We start from the raw sequence: 14,255 nt of genomic DNA on the forward strand, positions 1-14,255 counted from the left end.
CTTTCCACTGACGGTTATTTTAACTCTTATAGCAGAATGATAGAAGAGCAAGCTGTCTCAAACTCTAATGTTTTTCTCCATCTGTACTTCAGCAATACCTTTAAAGCAGTATTTTATCAGAAATTACATATGACTTACCTGTACATTTAGCTGTACTTCCATAAACAGGGTAAATTTGCATTGAAAAATGCAGTTGTAACAGTGTAGAAATACATTGCTTAGTTATGCTTTATATTCTTTTTAAAAATGTTTTTTAAAGTACTTAGGTTTTACTCTATTACATATATTAAAATTTTAATATAAAGTAGAACTCCAAAGAACTTGAATTTAGCAGTAGAAAACCAAGATATTTTGATGGTTATGTATAGAAGTTACTCTAAAAATTCATGCTGTGGGACACATTAAATACAGATATTTTGTTCTGTATTTTTTATGGAAGCATTGGAACATCTCATGGACTAAGAATATCAGTGTCGAAACCCTCTGCATGAAATAATATTAAAAATATGAAAGATCGGGCTCATAAATGTATTCAATTGCTTAAAAAAACCAAGACAGGGACCTTTACTTTGAAGGATGGAACTGCTTAAATCTCATTGATTTGATTCAGAGCTAGCTGCTAATGTGAAAAATTCCACTGAATCTCTAAGTGCCTAGATGCCTTTATGTAGACACTAAAGACCGAAAGGTATTTAGTCTGGGGTTTTTGTTTGGGGTTTTTTTTTTTCTTCCAAAAGATATTTTCAAGGCCAATAGAGTTACTGCATCTCTGGCTACAAGAGGATTGTTTATTTGCATTACCAACAGATTGTAGCAATATCCATTACTGCAGAGCATGTTTTTCCTATTCTTACATACCTGGAATTTTACTGATATACTACAGGGACTCAAAAACAAGTTTGAAGGATCTGGGTCGATTGTTTATTCCCTTGCAAATGATACAAGTGGACCATATTCATAGAAATGTATTTGCCACTCAACTAGAGTGTCAGATTTCAAAGGATTGTTGTATGTTTGAGATATTCAGAAGGTATACATCACTACTGAAAGGGTGCAGTAGCCTTACACTCCTGAGCTACCTCTGTCCCTCTTTCCCACTGTATACTCCCACTGCTGCAATCAAAACACAAGACAGAAGGAGGGCTCTGCACTTACATGCTCCATGTTCCTGTTACAAAAACTGTATTTCCATTCCAAGCCACAGTTTATTTCAGCATCTCATGAGTCTTAGGTATCAATAAAGACAGTCTCATTTCTGTGCTCAGTCGTTATATCCTAATCTAGTAGAAGATGTGTTTTAATGGAAGGGACCAATTTGCCATATACATCATGACTTGGTTCACTGGCTTCAGGAGTTACTCAGTTACTCAGCAGTTATGCACTTGAAAAGCTGTTTTTGTTGACAAATCCCCATTTGGTGGTTTTCCCTTGACTTTGTGAGCTCCTTGCTTGGCGTGGCAATGTGCTGCTTAACAGCTGAGGTCCTTCTAAGGGTACCACTCTAGGTCCATTCCTTCTCTCTTGGTGAGCTACTGATGTATAGATATTTTGATCTTGTTAGTCTGAGAGAAGATTAAGTGTAACTACAGTAGCCGAGAGAAGAAAGTTATAGAGGCACAAGTACTGCTGTCTCAGGCCATATTTCATGCTTATGTATGGGCAGTCAGAGGAGCTGGAAGAGAGATACCATAAACAGTTATTCCAGGGATACAAAAAGAAAAAGTGGGTTTGCAAACCTAGAGAAAGGAACTTCATGTCATGTAAAGACTCACACGGAATGTGTTTATAGGCTCTGCATCCTGCCCTGAACTAATGAAATGGGAAACAGTGAGTCAGTCTCAGTTTCTCATGTTATTTGAAGCGCATGGAACGATTATACGGTTGGCTGTCTCAGAAGAAACAAAACAGAAGTATGTGTTTGAACCATGCCTTAATTTTCCAAAAGGCTGAATAAATCCAACTGCTATCTATCCAGACATATATCTTGTCTTTATTGTGGTAAACTGCAATGAGCTCATTCTGCTTGGGCCTGGTTAAAAAACAGGCAGCAATGTGAGATTGCAGTGGACCTCAGAACCAAAAAGCAAGATATGCTTTCTGTTCCAATTGTACTTGTCATTTTTCCTGTGCAAGATGATGTTGGACATTAAGCTGCTGAGCTGAGTTTCTGTGGTTTCTCTTTTCCATTTGGTTTTCTCTGCACAAGCAATGGAAAAATGTATCAGATTTCTCATCAGTCTTATGAGTGGATAGTCTCTGCGTCTAAGCTATAGTTTTTAACAGTGTCAGCTTTGTTTTTAGACCACTAGTGCCAGAAACATCTTAGAACATTGTAAAATATCTGATTATAAAGAGCCTATTGTACTTAAATACAAGTATTACAGCTTTCCTAGCAGCCAATACTATTGCTATGCTAGTACCCCAATATCTATTATAAACCTAAGTTTTCATCCACTCGTTGCAGGAGTCACAAAAAAAAAAAAAAAAAAAAGCCTCCATAGTCCTCATTGCTCAGTTTTGTTTCTTTTTGTCACTGTTGTGAGATTTGGAGGGCTTGGGCTACTCCTTCAAATGCCCTGGGAGCTTCTAAGCTGCAGGAACAGGACATGGGGCTGGAAAAAGGGAGAGTTACAGGAGATTTGGCAGCCATGCAGAATTTAATGTTGGGCAGATAGAGAGTATGCAGGAACTGCCGGGCCAGCACACTCATTTCCTGCATCTCTTATTCCATCAAGAAAGTGAGGTAAAGAGACGATTCATAAGGAACAGCTTCTTCTGGAACTCATAACAAGAAGCTGGAATCTAGATATTATGAGTCTGAGATTAAGTTATGCTCCAAGGCAACATGTAGGAGACATTTTGTTGAACAGAGCTGCTCTCAAACTTAAGACAATTCTTCTCTGCTTGGCGTTTTTCCTTGCAGCTTTTTTTGTTTGTTTATAGCTATCTACCATCTCCTCCAACCCAACTTCCAGCATTGATAGGCTTGAACTCTTTGTGGCTTAACCTTCTTACACAGATTAGCTGTTACTGCTGCTCCTTGGTGTTTGGCTTCCCAAGCCTTCATTCCTTTGGTGTATTTCAGACTTCCTGTTGTCGCTATCAGAATTAGTCCTGCTGGCAAGCACTTTTTGACACATGCAAAATACAATGCATGTCTGGTCTGATAAGGAAACAACATCGCCAAGAAAAGTAGGTAAAATCCCTGTGCCAAAATATACCTCCAGCATTCCAGCTTCCTAGAAGCCTGCATATCTGCCCCTTCACAGATATCATAAACATTTTCCTGTTCTCTGCGTTTCTACTTTCCGATTTGTTCAGCAATCCAGATGGGAATAAATGCTTTCCACAGTATGTAATAGTTAGGCAGTAAGTAGCCAACTGAAAATAAAAGCATTTTGGCCACCTGCTAAAAGCAGGTATTTCAGATCATCCACAGATAGCTGGAAAATGCACAAAAAATTCCCACATACATGCTTTAGATCATCTGTCATATTGCAGGGCAGTTTGTCATCAGGAACACAACTGATACACGTTCACCTCCGCTTATGCTCACCTAAACTTTTGTTCCAGACAGCTCGGATAAGACTGAAAAGTTTTTTTAAGGGAAAAAACTCACACCAAACAACAGATAAAAACAGACTACCAGCATTCTGTGCTGCCACATACTGCACTTAGTACTGTTCAGTAGCAATGAAAACTGCTGGTAGTAACAAAAAGCTGCTAACAAACCACTACATATTATGCCAATCACTTTTTTTAATTAACTTTATGGTATTGGCTGTCACATATTTGGAGTTATAAAACTATGCTCAGGGATGCCCCATGGGTCTTTGCAGCAACAACACTGAAGGTAATACTTAGCTTTCATTTTTGTTCAGTGCAGGGAATAGCAGGTGGACATCAATTGCTTCTACAGATGAGTTATTTTTGTTTCTTGAGGGATGGGCAAATAAAGAAGGAACAATGTCAAGGCTGGGACAATGGTATTCACACAACTACCATTTCAGGCTGAGTACCCTAATCATGTTAATGAAGGAAGTAAGCACTCAATAAAACTACAGCATACTGTTTTCATCTGACTTTCTACTGTCTGAATAGTTTGGCTGACAACAGGGAGTATTGCCATCAGTAGCATGTAAAAACAGGTTAAATATCTGTCAGAGATAATGCACCATGGTTTGAGGCAGAGATCTGACTCTTATTTCTATAGAGCCCTTGCTATCCTGAAAGTCTTGAGGTAGAATCCCAGTTCTGGAAAATGTATCATTTATAATTTATTAATCCACCACTTATCTAACTTATATCATTACTTATATCTAACTTATATCAGATACGGAGACCTGTTTTCAGCCTGTGTATGCAGAACAAAGCTGGGGACTCTGGGGGTTAGTCCATTAGAGCAACAAGATAGAATGCAAAGTCTGCCAAGGGCTACCTGAGGTGTCAGTTCCTTGTGGATAGCCTATCAGATCCATGTGTTAACAAAAGATGGGTAGAAACAGCCAAAACCTGTGATGTGACATACTGTATCATCACATTTACTGAAGTACATGTAATGACAGCACAAAACTCCTCCTTTGCAGAGATATTACTGTACTGACAGAAAGTTCAGTTTTGTAGAATAGCTTCATCCACATTAGGAGGATATTGCCCTTTGTTCAGTACTCCTTAAGGAAGCCTAATATTTTTATTTTGTTTAATTGGTATGACTGTTTTTTTCATCTTCATTGCACAACAGAACCTTACAAGAAGAGACTGTTTCAACGTAGCTTATACCTGCTGGAAATCACTACCTCACCTGATGCTTGGATCTCCTTACAACTAAGACTGGATCAGCTCAGTACTTGAAAGTAAAAAGCATTGAAAAGTGCATGTGTTTCAAGAAGTAATATCTAGACATTAGTGCTGCTCCAGCAGAACACCGATGATCAAGAGGAGCAATACCTGACCAGCCAGTCCCTCCTCTGTGGTCTACAAACTTTGATAGAGTACTTCTATACAGCAATCACTCCTTGCCTTTTTTTTTCTTTTTCCTCCTTTTTTTTTTTTTTTTTTTTTTTTGAGTGGGGAGGGGAGCTCCTGCACTTCAATCCCTGGGTAGCAATTGGCATTAGAAACACTTTCATTGCCCCAGGATCCTGTTGTTTAGCTGGGAGGCCCTTTGGTGAGTCACTGAGCCATCCGCTGCAAAACAACAGGAAGAGTCACAAAATCCTTCAAGAATAACAATGACTGGGAGGTGTCTTCATTCAGGCTAGATTGCTGACAACATTTGCAATTGCATTAGAAATATGCTTCATTCAGGTCATATTTTTATTTTATTCCCTCCTCTAAAATGCATTTTTTTCACAAAATATTTCAAACAGTAGAGGTGATGGAATACTATTTTATCAAGCTTACAATTTAGTTGTTTTTTCTACATTTTGTTGAAAGATCTGTTTAATAATTTTCTTAGTGTTTGATCATCTTCAGAGCTGGCGTTATATATCCTTCCAATGCATATTTTGGAGAGTAAATATGCTACATTTGTTGAGAAATTTAACTGAAAATAATATTTTCTGGTGTTCAGACAGACCAGACTTTCACTCAAGCCAGGCCAGATCTGCCCTCTAGACAAAGTACTAGGCAGATTCTTCAGATCCTTCCAGACTGGCCTAACTGTGCTCCCAGTCAATTGAATGAAAAAACACAGAACCAACCTTTCACCAATTTCAGTGAGCAGAATTAGGTCTGATTACTTCGGAAAATTCTGCTTATACCTATTCACTATTTACTTTGATGACAGGTTAACAAATGTATGCTTCAAGTGTGTAATCATTATTCCTAATAAATTCAGCTGGACATCTTATCATAAAAAGTTATGCATTCAAGCATTCATAGAAAGAGGCTCTGGAGAAGGAACGGTGGCATGTGAATAGCAGTCCTATATTTCTATATTCTGCAAATCTCCTGCATCCTACTCCAGTCTCATATTACTTTCCCGTATGGATGTTGGCCTCCTTCAGAGTGTGATAATGGAATAGGGATAATCTTTATTTCCATTGGGCATTAGCCCAGTTTATGTGATAGAATGGAACCTGCAAGTTAGAAACAATACCAACAACAACAGGAATTTTCTGTAACAACAGGAATTTTCTACTGCATCAGATCTAGGACTGAGTTAGCTGTGAACTTGATGAACCATTGGCCTGTGACATTCACTGTGCATGAAGACAAGCAAGTATAGACTAAGTAACAGGGCATGGAACAAGAAATACACATTGCATTCACTTTGAAAGGTAAGACAGATGTGCTCTATATGTCAGTAAAGCAACTGATGCTGCCCTTGTGCAACTCAGCTGTTCCTTATACAGGAACCAGCTGTTGCTTTCAACCACACACGACCTTGATAATGTGACCTGCAGGTACCTTAGTGTCCAACTGCTACAGTAACCAAAGAGTACCCTCTGCATATAGACTTGTCATGGTAATGAACAGAGAAAGCAAAGCAATCCAGTGTGGCCAGTTCTCCCTGGTTTCTGCACCTCCCATAACAACATGGAGCTAAAAGCTTGGCCGAACACTTCTTTTTGTCTTGCTTTCACTTTTGTGAGACTTTTAACGTTTTGTTTCCCAGTTTCCAACAGTTTTGAACTGTTTTTGACATGTAACAGGCATTACCTCTGTGTTTTTTGCCTCCCCCTCGTGACTTCATACAGTCTAACTTTACTTCTCCCCTTTGTATCTGCACTGAAAACAAGTAATGTTTTTCCTTGTTTGTACAACAGACAGTGCAGTTCACACTCAGTTGGAGTGGGTTCTGACCATATGACTACCTGGCAGACCTATACAACTAAGGTCTCACTAGCCAAATTATTCTTCTGGAGATTATAAAAATATGAGAAATAATTGGCCAGGAGAGAAAAATGAAGACCGTGCTCACACTTCTGTGGCTGGCTGATATTCCTCCTCAAATTTCTATGGAATATTATTTCAGATGTCGACAAACTGGGGCTATTTTAGTGTTAACATCCTCCTTCAGTTTACTACAGTTATCACTGTTTGCCAAATACATTTCCTTGGTCTGCAAAAGCAGGGAGAACTGCTGGCAGCCTTTGATCAGTATGTCTGAGCTCCTGTAATGTTTGATGATGGGCTTTGGGGTGGGTTAGGGCAAATATATTCCAAACACTATTTATTAACACAAAACATTAAAGGGAGGAAAAAACTTCACAAAAATAAAAATACATAGCTCAGGAATGGGCTAAAACTCAACGTCAGCATGCTCCAAAAGTGGGTGTCTAATGTTAGGCTCCTAAATCCTTTTTAGTCACCAAGATTAGTAGCTTGATCTTTGCTACTGGTAATTGTCCAGTAGGTTGTGGGAAAGTAGCCTTTTTAGGCACCTAAATGTGAGGTTTAGGACCCTAATTTAGGCTTCTAAAATAAGAGCACCAGGATTTTCATTTGAAATTTTAGAGTTTTACTTCCAGGTCAAACATAAAATCAGAAGGGCTCTCATTTTTCAGTTCCACTTTAGATACCACCTCAAATGTCACCATTGCCATAATATTCTGTAGATGGAAGAGAGGAAGGATGACAGGGCCCACGGAGGAACACTGAGCACTAGAACAACTCCAGGGCCACAGCCTTGCTTCCTTTCCTCCTTCCGGCTTCTTGTGAAGTGGTCTCATGTCTTGCTGCATTGGCCACAGTTGCTTCCTTCCTTTCCTTTCATTATCCATGTGAAAGCCACTCATTGCCTATCTGTCTGCCAAGCCTCCAGCAGGGCTACACAGGCTATCGTGGAGCTTCCAGCCCATGCAGTGCCACCATTCCCACCTTTTGCAAGACAAGGGACCCCTGAGGTCTCAGGGACCTCATACACTCCAGCAGCTGAAACTACCTGCCTTTTTCTGCTGAAGAAGTGGATTTGTCTCTGCTCTGTAACCAGTAACAGGATGTCTGAAAAGGAATTGGAAGATAAAAATAAAAATAAGATATTTTAATTGGCTACCTTTAAAGGGGTTCTGTTTTCCTTGTCAAGACCCTTCAGAACACAAAAAGCATGACTCCAGGGTATAGCTATGCTTGAAACCAAAGTCTAGGCCAAATCTCAAGCAGAAGGCAAAGCCAAACCAGAAGCACAAATCAAAACCAAATGTGTTACTCTGTTCCTAGAAAGTCCTCTTTTCAAATAAAAATGTAATTACGCTCTTATTTTCTCGGGACTCTCCTATACACAAAAGCTGTAACCATTTTACTAACCCCTTTTAGAAGCTGATTTTTATTTTAATAAGTACGGCCCTTTTACATCCTGTTCCATTATTTTCAAAACACTGATTTTTCTTAATTCATTCCTTACAGACCAGGGAAGCTTTTTTCTCTGAAGTCCTCAGAGCACATATACTATATATTTTCTGTCTGTTTTTTTTAAGGGACTATATTTGAATAATTTTATGAAGAATAAAAATCTTTCTAAATTCCTTAATTGAATTTAGTGTAAGACTTGCATGTCTAAATGAATTTGAGAAAGTCATCCTCTGCAGGACTGCAACGTAGACTGTAGGATAATAGTGTTGACTGGTCATATAAAGGTAGGGAATTAATCCAAAGGGGCACTAAAAACAGCATAAGGAAGAAGCTTTCTTAGCCACCTTAATCGGTGAGTAAAGCAAGGTAGCAAATGTTTTTATTAACAAGATTGAGAAAATAAAGCTCAAAAGGGCAACTCCTGTGAGCTTAAACCCTTAAATATTCCTTAGATAAAAGGAGAAAACATTTTCACAGGAGAGTGGATCTCCAACTTTGTAGAATGGCTTCGGGTTTATCTTCTAGAACTGCTTATCCTCTGAAATCCACTGCAGCAAGCAGGGTGAAAAACAAGATGATGATTGATAGGACAAGGGGAGATGGCTTAAACTGAAAGAGGGTAGGTTTAGATTTGATATTAGGAGAAGTTCTTTACAGTGAAGGTGGTGAGACACTGGAACAGGTTGCCCAGAAAAACTGTGGATGCCACAGCCCTGGAAGGAGTTCAAGGACAGGTTGGCTGGATCTTTGAGCAACCTGATCTAGTGGAAGGTGTTCCTGCCTAGGAGGAGGAGGGTGTTGGAGCTGGATGATCTTTGAGATCGCTTCCAACCCAAACCATTCTACAACTACATGACAGTGGAAGATAATATTAAGTGAACAATTGCAGTGCACTGTTGAAAAAGTATTTTCAAGATCTCACTCATGGAGTTGCTCCACAGATTTTAGTGAACACTTGTGCCCAAGTACAACATTAACAAATTTTGCAGATCAATGTTCAAGAGCTTCCTCTTGGAGTTTCCCCTTGGAGCATTGCCATGTATGCAAGACTCAGATCATTAATTCAGGGATGGCCAAATCCTGGCTTTATTTTCACCATCCTTTTTGGTAAAATGAAGTTAGTAAACTAATAAGATTTGCTTAGTGGAAGATATCTGTAGTAATTGAAATGCAGAATTGAGCTCCTTTTTCACTAATCTGTGTGATTTGGTTGAGATTGAAGAGTAGTTCAATATTGCAGCAAAGGAAGCTATAAAAGCAAACATTATTACAATTATGAAAACACCCCACCTATGATTTGCTTCAAGCAGAGCCCAGAGTAATTACCAGGACCTTCTGTGTTTTCAGCTCTTTCATTAGTCAGAGGCTTAACGAAACCTCCCAAAAGAAAGCAGGAAGGGCTGTGCACAGATTCTTGGTGATTCATTGATTTCCTTCCTTCCATCCCCAGCTACTGTTTTACTGGGCAAGTCTGCATGGTAACACGTGTAGTGTTGCAGTAAGTAACATCCACTGCAAGAAAGATCCATCAGCTCCTTTACCGTCCTTCCATGGGAGAGCAACTTTAAATAAATCTGAAGGTGTTTTCTTCTCTGAGCTGGCACACAGGATTTCTCCAAGGCATCTCTTAGCTGTACTAGTTCGGATAAACTTAGTAAATCCCTCCCACTGAGACCTGACTATTTCAGTGAGATCAGACATACCTCTTAGGGTGTTACTACATACAAGTTCATCTTCCAAGCAGCTCGAGTCTTGATCTCTTCTTTAAAAAAAATTAAAATTTAAATAATTTAATCTAGGGGATCTTGAATGTGGCTTAAACAAGTTTGTGATGTCTGCAAGAGTATAAGTGAAGCATTCCAAACTGGAATGCAAAGGTTCTGCAATAAACTGATTTTTCCATCTGTAGTCTCCAACTGTACCCCAATGCTTGTTATAAAAAGAAACCCAAATCATCAGACAAGGTTGTGTTCACATATTTCATGACCATGAAACACACAAGGATCCCCATGTCCCAGCTGAATGGTTGCCTGATAATCTAGCTGTGCGCATGGAATTGAATTGTGTTTTGACCTGTGTCTTTGGAATTCCTTGGTTATTTACAGGATAATTTAAACAAACAAGATCAAGAACCTTCAAATGGGGCTGGAATAACTTTTATCAAGCTTCTTGTGTACTAAGGTTTAACTAGCAGTATGTTTTTATTACTGGTCAGACTAGTATCAGTAATTAGATATATCACTGCAGTCAGCCATAGAAAATGTATAGAGATTGTGACCTTCTTTAAGTTTTGTTTCTGAAGAAGCTGACATGGGGTAAGGACTTCCACTGGACTAGGGATTTTAAGTGGGCTTTGATTTAGATTTTGCTCTCTCTATAAAGCATTTCCCTGAGCTGTCAGTGTGGAAATCCGATTGACCTGAGAAGGAAATCCCTGTTGAAAATGCCACCCTTAGTCTTATTTTTATCTTCAAACAACCCATGCAAGATCAGTGAGACTATTTCAAAAGGAAATTTTAACATATAAATGCTAAAAGCAGCTCCACAGTTTCACTGATTTGCTGTTTCAACTCATCCTTCCTTGTACATCTTGACTCTTCTCTTGTAGCAGCTTTTACACAAAACAAATAAATGAAGCATATTTTACGTGTTACAAAATGAGTGACATAATTCCCCACTATTTAAAGTCAATTGGAGTTTTCTCAATAATGTGGAAAGTGACAAAACCTGGCCTCTAATGGCTGCAACACATGCTTCATTAAGAGCCACGGCAAAACAGCTATGGAGTTTAATGGAAGCTAGATCTGCTCTCAGATTCCTATACCCTTATTTGCATTGCAAGAATGATTCAACTGCCCTATTATGTTTTCCCTCTCTTGAACAGGATTTCATCACCTGTTCTTGTCCAGACTTTTCCCTATATCCAAAGTTCTGTATATTCAATTTCAGGGTCTTACCATCCAGTTTGCAGTGGCATAATGCCACCCTATCTTGTAAAAGGACTTGGCTCAACTCCCAGCAAAATCAGTAAAATCATTTCCATTGAGATCACTGCAAGCTGAGTCAGACACAGGTTCATAACTCTGAGCTTTCTTCCATGGCTCCTCTGCTCTTTAGCCTTGAATTCCTGCAGGCTCTCAGGAATTCACTCTGCTTTTCCTTCCAAAGCTTTAAAACAAAACTGATAAAATTATTTTTCTCTCTACAGCTCTTCAAGGTTCTTTAAACAGAGCAACCAGACTGTGAATGAAAAAAATATTTGGCATAATGTTCTGTAAACAGAGGTCTCAGGAGTGATGTTGTGAGTAAGATAGAAACTGCTAAGCCAGGATAGGCAAGTGGTGTCTCTCATCCTCTGTAATTCTGTGGATTACAGATCACACCTAATTGTCAAGCATTATTTCCCCATATTTTTCCTCAAATAAGTAGTTGAGATACCAGAATTAGCTATGTGCAAGAATTTATTTTTTTTATGACTGTGAAACTTAAGAGTAGCTATAGCCCTGGCCTGAACAGGAGAGTAGGACACAAGGAAAAATCACATATCCTTGAATTTTATACAGCTGTCACAGGACATTGGAGCCTCTGCTAAGATTCACAGCTGACTTGTTGCCCATCAAAGCAGAGCAGCGAGGATTAAGACAATACCATTGGAGTTGTTGAAGGGGACACTATAACTGCATTGTGTCTTCGCATTTTTGCAGTTCCTCTCTTCTGGCAAGGAATGCGTTGCTCTATTCTTATTTCAGACTGATACAACTTGAATTACATTACGTAGTAAAATTTCTGTCTGCTCTAATTCCGTCACTTCGGTATTCTGTAAAGACAAAAAAGTTGGCTACTTGTTCCTCTAAACAGAGTGAGAAGTTCCTCACTTAAGTAAGTTGGTGGCTTGATGCCACCCTCCAAAAACTTGTTAAGGAACCAGTAGCTACACTTTCTATTACTGCAACAGCAAGTCCTGAGTCACACTTTAGTTCTTATTCATTTTCAAATCCAAATGACTTCCCTCACAGCAAGTGGTTCAGGATGTTACAACACACATACAGAGGACATGTATAATCATTGTGTTAATGTGTATGTTAATATCTTTTTAATTAAACTAATGTTTAAGTACAAAATAATGTAATTTTTTTTCAGTTTCAAAAGCAATTTTTTAGGTAAAATGGTTGTTAAACTTCGTTCTTTTTCATTCATTTTCTTTTCTTCTTGCAACACTTCCATTCCAAAATCAGAGATGCCAAACTGTCCTGAAGGAATTTTCTTAACAGAACTGTGTTCCAAATACTAATAGTATTAGTATTGTTCATGCTGGATAATTGACAATCCCCAAAGAACTGATAGGATCTGTTGTCTATATATTACTAGCTCAGGGCTGTGTAATGGCCAGCACTAATTGATTTTCTTTCTTTCCAGTCATATGAGTATAAATCATAGTTAACAATTATCTCAAGTCATTTCTAAGATAGTGTCTATAGTAAGCATGCTGCCACCCCAAGTAATACCTTTGATATGCTTTCCTCCTAGGAGAGACAGAAAAACATCATTCTTCATCCTGTCATTAAACATAGACTGGAGATTTAAACATGTTAAGCCAAAACTCAAACTACAGTGGTATATGATATATAGTAGAAGGGTCTGCATATATGTGAGTTCCACAAAAAAAAAGCAGGCACTATTAAAATATAATGATCAAAACGCAGCCTCCGTGGCTCCTACTGCATTCAACTACACTTAAAAAGCCATACAATGCAGTAATAGCTACCCTCACAAACCTTTGTACAGAAAGCATGGCATAAGTGCATTGTAGAGTTCCAGGACTGTTAAAGCTGGTTAATTGGACCTTTAAAATGTATTAAATGTCTATTGCAATACAGTCTGTAACAGTCCCTGAAGGAAAAGGGCTTTAATAGCTTCATATATTTATGCATATATGTGTATTAAATATATAATAGAAACATTGCTATTTAAACACATTCAATAAGCATAGGATGAAAAACACTTTTCACAGAAACATAAATGAATACGTAGCCACAAGAGCAACAGGGTAAGCGCAAGGTATAAATGTACAGCAGACTATTTTGCACAAAGGCTTTAAAAAAAAACAAACTTCAAAGCTTTTTGTTTAAAGACATTCTGCAACATCCCCAAATAGGATATAAACAACATAGCAGCCACAATGCTCTATCTCCTCAAATAAACAAATGACGCTAGATAGCAATTGTAGGGGACTGATAGAAACTGAAATAACGTCCCAGATCTTTTAGACTGGTTGGGCTGTGCTGGGTGCATATCACAGCAGGAAAAGCAAGCAAATCTGGCAGTAACCCAGTTTCCTTCTTGTAGGACTGGGTGGTAGTAATCAGAGAGATTCTGACATTACCCTGCACCATGCCAAATGCCCACTGCCTTCATGGACCAGAACTGCAACAAGAAACCATCTGGATCTAAAAAAAGCCTCTTTCTCTTCACCAGATGCTAACACAGGACTCTGTGGCTGTTATAGCCAGGATCAGGTCCATTTGAACCAATAAAGTAAATGCATCCCACAGCATCCACAGGGGTGTAACCACTATTCTGCATACAAACAATAGGTTTCTTTATCCTAACCTCCTTCTGTATTTAAATGGAAGTGTTTAGGGCAATTGAGGCGGGCAGACCAAAGCCTGAATAAGTCTAGAACACATAGTCTCAGATAAGACATATGTCCAGTGAAGCTGTTATTTGTTTAACTAGAGGTATGTTGCCTTCCACAACCTTTTTTTTTTTCTTTCTGATTCTTTATTCAGGCAAATCTAGTGGGAATTTCTCCCAGGCCAAGAACTGAGCTGAGTGCTAAATAAGTTATGCATTACTTTGTTTCAGGTAGTGTTCATTTTAAGAGACAAGTTATATCAAATGTATATTAATTTTATGTTAATAATGTAGTACACTGCATACACTCACATACATATGCTAAA

The sequence above is a fragment of the Pseudopipra pipra genome, chromosome 4 (genome assembly GCF_036250125.1).
Source record: "Pseudopipra pipra isolate bDixPip1 chromosome 4, bDixPip1.hap1, whole genome shotgun sequence".
NCBI lineage: Eukaryota > Metazoa > Chordata > Aves > Passeriformes > Pipridae > Pseudopipra > Pseudopipra pipra.